Raw genomic sequence first — 6,449 nt, 5'->3', positions numbered from 1 at the left:
TTTTATTTCAGTTAGCCTAATAGCTGGCTTGATTTGCATTGAGAGATGATCTTATGGAAAGTACCCCATGCCAATCGTGAGATATGGTGAAGGGTATGTGATGGTGTGGGGCTATTTAAATTCCAAAGGCCAAGGGAACTTTATCAGGATGCATAGTATCCTGGATCCATGAAATAACTGGCCTTTCAAAATAAAAATCTGCCTGCCTCTAAGGGAATTTAACATAGGGGTGTGAATACTTATGACCTCTGTATTTTAAGGAAGAACATTTATTTATATATGATACATTATTCATTCACAAAGAAAATTGGTGTCCTTAAAGGTTGAAAATTTCCTCATTTTCCTTATTATTTTTACTTAAGGCATTAAAGGTTGGGTTACACTTTACTTGACAGTATCGACATAAGAGTGACATGACACTGTCATGAACGTGTCATTAACAAGTCATAAACGTTTATGACATAACGCTTCTGTTATTAAGTGACATTTGGTTTTTGTCAGTTAGGGTTAGAATTAGGGTTAGGTTTAGGGTGAGAGTTAGGGTTAGTGTTAGGATAAGGATTTGAGGTTAGGGTTAGGGTTCATGTGTCATGACAGTGTCATGTGTTCATGACAGTGTCATGTCACTCTTATGTCGATACTGTCAAGTTAAGTGTTACCAAAGGTTGTGTCAGCGATGGCGGGGTAACGTCACTTCTGTTGATGTTCAAACATAACAGAGCGCTAGCTCGCTACTCCCTCCCCACAATTGAAACTCTCCTAAACGCGCATCTCGTACGTTATTGGTCTGAACACTTTATTTTTCCTTTGAGTGGTTGGCAACACTTGTTGGTAGCAATTTTTTTTTGTGTACAGATCTAAAGGCTGCCTACAGAGACACGTTTTTTGACGGCCTGCTTATGGGGTAGGCAGCTAGCGGATCGTTAGGAAAGATTAGATGAATGTGATCATTTATGTTTGGGAAATTGCTGATACAACCTTTAAGAACAATTTCCAAAAGATGATTTTATATTCCTCTTTTTAGTCAACTTTAGCATGGCTTCAAAAACGTATGAGCCTACTGTAACTGTATTTAGTTTGAACAAATCCTATTCAAGGTTGATTTTAGCTCATTCTCATTGGACCTACACATGTTGAATATGCACCACTTCAACAATGAAGAACTTTCTTGTACAGCAGGAAAATGTGTGTGGAATATGTTGGACCAGAAAAACGTCATACAGAAAAAAATCTCAGCACTACGCCCTTTTTAGAGGGGAACGGACAAGAATCATACCATTGGTTACAATGTATTAAGGCAGCAGTCACACTATACCTAGTTTTTAATGTCTTTACACAAACACAGGGGTTCGGAAAAAATACAGTATGTATATGTAACTGCACTCACGCTGAAACTATGTACATAACCAACCTAATTCGCTTCCAATTCCCCAGGGTTGAGGACAAATTTGGCTCGTAGCTAACACTTAGCGTTAGCACCAATGTAAAATTGTTAGCTTTCTAACTAGCAATATGGATCTTCGGTATAACATAGCCAATTGTTGTAGGAAATATGTTCGAATTTCAACAGTTAGCATTAAAGGGAATTCCCGGCCATTTTTCACATAGGTCTCCGTTTCTTGAGGGCACTGAGTACTGTCAGTATGAGGAGAAAAAAATGAGATCAATCTGTTTTACCTAGGTCGAATGGATGCAGCAAGCAGCTAAACCAACCAGGCAGCTACAGCGCTACACTCTGGGGGCATAATAATGGGTGTTCATGTACATGCCCCCAGAGTGTAGTACCAGAATTCCCCTTTAAGGTGTGACTTAAGTGTAGCCGACCTAGCTTTTTCTCTCTCCACGTGCAATGCACCACCATTGTTCTTTTTATTCAATCGAAGCTGTCTGCTTTCCCCTACAAGGGGGCAGGGACGTGTAACAATTCAAAGTTCCAGGATGTGCCGGTCTAACGTATAAACAATGATAGCAATTTGTATCATTATTAACATTAGTCTTTAGACAGTGTTGTGTGAGTGCCACCAGTGGACAGCATTGCACATGCTCCATCTTTATCTTAAATGGTTCCTGGTTACTGTCACCGCGTCGTCTTTGGTGTGAGATGCCGCAGTAGTCAGGGCAATGGTTCCCTTTTGCCGAAACTTTGACCTATATATTCTCTCTCTCTACTATTACTGGGACTTGTTTTTCTTAGAGAGATACTTGAACAAAGGAAAGTTCCTTTGACCCCTCGAATTTTATCTTTAACGTCTGTTTTTTCAGGGATCTGTTAGTGTTGTGTGCCCTGTCGGGGCTTCCCTTTGAGCCCCTGCAGTCTGTGGACAGTGAAACATTTGAATGCCGTGCCGTTTTTTGGAAGCTCTGGCCCAGAGTGCCAGCAATCTAAATCATTGTTGACGATTTTTGTAGACCCACAGCGTATTCTATGTTATAGCTATGGACACATACTATGGCTCGTTTGAAAGGTGAGACTTTAAGCTCTCAGTGGGTTTTCTAGAAATGGAGATATAGCATCTTTTATGAAATATGCGCTGTTTGAGCCTGTCACTCTTCTGACACTTACATTTCTGGGTCAAAGGACTTAAATAAATATAGTTTTTATGGACCCTTTCAAGAGAGTTCCATTATCAGCATCATAGTTGGCCCCACAAGACTTCCTTTTTAACATTCCATATGTTATCTTAATGCAGAGGAAGTAGATTGGGGCCCAAATAGAACGTTCAAGCATTGTTTTTGTTTTTCTTGTTGAAAGGGTCTATATTCACAAAAATACCTTTCTACTGCTGTTGGGTCCCATAATTCCTCGTCCTCTTGGTCGGTAACGTCTGTGTCGCTATCACCGACATATTCAGCATATGCAAACAGCCTACGGTCTATTTTTAGATAAAAAAAAAAAGACTTTGTGCAGTCAGTGCATTACATCACTATTATTCCGGTTGCCGGCATCTTGTGAGAAGAACGTATGCACAAGTTGATTACCGAACTCTCCTCCTTTTGTGTCCATTGACAGTAGCTTGTGTCTCAACTTGTACAGACTTCTATGACTTCTACTTTATGTACACTTACAAAGTTAAAAATACTAAGAGTGAAAGATCAAGAATCACCGCACACTGATCACTATTAACTTCATTTTTTATTTTTTGAACAAACAACGCGTTTCGCCTAGCACTTCATCAGCTGATGATCAGTGTGCGGTGATTCTTGATCTTTCACTCTTGGATTATACTTACCTGCCTCACCTGCACCTGTTCAACTGAAGGTTTGTGCACAGGGACACCTATGGACTTTAAAAATACTTAGGTTGGTCTGCAGGAACCCTCTCCACAGTAGCACAGAAGTCTAATGATATGTTGAGCCTTATGGACAATGAGTGTCACCCACTCCACAGCACTATTGTTAAGCAGAAGAGCCTGATCAGCTGGAGACTTCGCTCACTGCCTTGCACAACTGACAGACTGAGAAAGTCATTTGTCCCCAGGGCCATTGAACTGTTCAATGCCTCACTTAAGGGAAGAGGAGAGATAGACTTCTCTGCATAGTCTGTCTGCCTCTTCACCCCCTCCATGTTTGGATACTGTCTGTCCTCTAGCCACTTTTACCACTGTCTTTATGCCTCACTGTTAGCACATATGCATAACCCCCTTCCATGCCACAGCCGAACTGTGGCCACACTTATACATTTTCTTTAAATAGTTAAATATATAGATATATAGACTTTCCTTTACTTTATTTCTGCATTGTTGCACTGTTGGACTTACTCATTTGCACTATCACCATGACCACTATCACCATTGCACTACCACCATGACACTCATTCACACAGAGCACCTTAGAGCACCTTACCATACCTTACTATGCACAGAGAATCACAGGCTCAGTCCCTGCCTCAGTCATTGCAAGCGCCTCTGATTGATTAATCACCACTATGTGGATACTGTTTTTAGAATTGATTTAGATTAAGTGTTAGTATAATTTGTATTTTAGTATATTTAGCATATTCTTTATCTTCTACTGTCCTTATTGCTTAGTTGTGTTTTTATATTATATACTTTAATTACTCTTTCTGCTGTTAAAGAATGTGTTTGTGTTGTCTGTATGCTGCTGAGACCTTGAATTTCCCCTGGGGATCAATAAAGTATGTATGTATCTATCTATCTATCGATCTATCTATCTATCTATCTATCTATCTATCTATCTGTGGCTTCACCTAACTACAACAAATACTGTAGGTCAATTACAGCCTACTATGCTGAAAGAGTACTGCAATATTTAATTTGTTGGTTGGTTGTCCACCTACAGTACTGTAGTTATCTACTGGCAATTTTAATGAACAGTCTTTGAAATAAATTATTCTTTCAGTAAAGTTTGTCTTCCATACTAATGTATTTTCAATGTAATTGTAAAGACGCGACTAAAGGTTTTCAAATTGTAATTGTAATGGGGACAGTATTCAGTAAAGGTTTTATGAATTCAATGATGATAGTATATGAAAACCTCACAGAATAAATGAATTAATTAAAAATGTAAAGATTAAAAACAGGCTCACTCTTGAGTCAAGGTTCATTCTTTGTCTCCCTCTGCTTTTGGTCCATCAGGTAACCTGCAATAGAAAATAAGCTTTATTTACACCATTAACAAGACAATACAGTGACAAGTGCTGCCATATTCCACCTCTTCTGAAGCTTGTGTCAGATAATATGAGGTAGGTGAGTGTTGACCAAGTGGAAATCTGATATTAGAAACCATTTTCCTAACAAAGTAAAAACAGAAGAGGGAAAGAGAAGTAAATATATATAGTTATGCACATGCCTCAAATGACTCGAAAATCACACAATTTACACAATTGTATCTCTTGATATGATTGTCATCTGTTAAACAAAGACAACAATTTCAGTGGGATTTCATAATGAAAATGGGGCTCTACTTTAGAACACTCAGATCACATCTAAAATGTATATTTACATGACATATTTACATTTAGTTTTCACAACTAAGAATGTTACTCTTTCAAAAATTACCTTTGGTGTTTAGCATGAAAGCAGACACACATTATGCCACTTACATGTACGTGTTGTGATGGCCTCTATCCTGCTCTTAACACTATTCAAACAGTAGCAGCTGCTTAAGAAAGCAATGAGCTGATAAGAGTCATGGGTTCCCTACTGAAGTATAAAGCGCCCGGGTAGTGGAGCTACAGTACATTAACACAATAACCCTCTCCAGCTTGTTGACACTGAGATGGCCATGTGACTACAAACAACCAGGCTGCTATATTTGTATTTTTCCAAATAAGAATATTCGGTTGAGGAGGAGAGATCACATATCACATTTTTGTAGAGCACACCAACCATTACCGACTACACACCATAATATCGCAGATGTAACTGCTTCAGAATTTTTAGCCCTCTTCCCTTGGGTGCCAGTGACAGATCACCTTTCCATGGGATAAAGCCGTGGTCTGTGGAATCTTCCCATCTTATGGCATGATCCCTTGTGTGCTACATTCTACATTCTTGGCAAAATGGAGGAAGGGCAGTCAGACTCAGTCTGGAAGTATCCCGCTTCATTTTATAAGGTCAACATCCTGACTCAACTGCATCTATCTAATGGTAAATGTGACAGTTTATTAATTTGATTTTATTTCATATTTGATTCAAGTAAAGTATTTATTTGTGTCAGCACTATTTAAATTGATGCTTGATGCCCACATACTGAGTGACACAGAAAGACCAGTGCTGCGAGTCTGTCCATTAGTGTTGAGCCGATGCAAAAATAGAGCCAAACAATAGCAGCTGCCAGGAGAGTCATCTTACAGCCCTCACTGACAGTAAAAGTGTTAACTCCCTTGTGTTTTAACTGAACGCTTGTGTTTTATTGTTGAGCACAACCATAAAAAAAAGGCTATACAGAAAATCTGAAGCCAACTAAATACCTGGCATTTGGTGCCATGGATGTGATGTTTTAAAAAGACATCTAAAGGTGCCTTATGTAGTATGTTTAAAAAAGACAACTGGGCACTATTTCTGTGTCTGTGAGATATGGAGATAGATGAGCCTGTACTAAGGACACAAACTACTCAAAGAGGAAATCTCTCCCAGCTCCATCACTGTAAGGATGGAGGGGAAAGAGCACAGCTGTCCTTGCAACAGTGGAGTAGAATCTTCTGGCTCTCTTCTCCATCCTTATGACTTACCAACTTTATTCCAGTAAAATGTAAAACGCGTGGCCCTTTGCAACAGTAGATGGGTGACATTTCCCAGCTCTCTCACATCTAAATGAGGCATCTCCGTTGTGCCAGAGGGCATAAAAACAGGCATTAGCCCCAAGTGAAAAGGCAACTGACCTTGGGTCTCCACAAATCAGCAGCTTATTTACAGCTTTTTAACCAGCAGCTTGGAGTAAAGCCCGACTGAAATATTCTTGACCATATCATCCACCTTACCTCATGT

Source organism: Alosa alosa, chromosome 10 (assembly GCF_017589495.1).
Source record: "Alosa alosa isolate M-15738 ecotype Scorff River chromosome 10, AALO_Geno_1.1, whole genome shotgun sequence".
In the NCBI taxonomy this organism is placed as follows: domain Eukaryota; kingdom Metazoa; phylum Chordata; class Actinopteri; order Clupeiformes; family Clupeidae; genus Alosa; species Alosa alosa.
Note: the sequence above shows the minus strand (reverse complement) of the source record.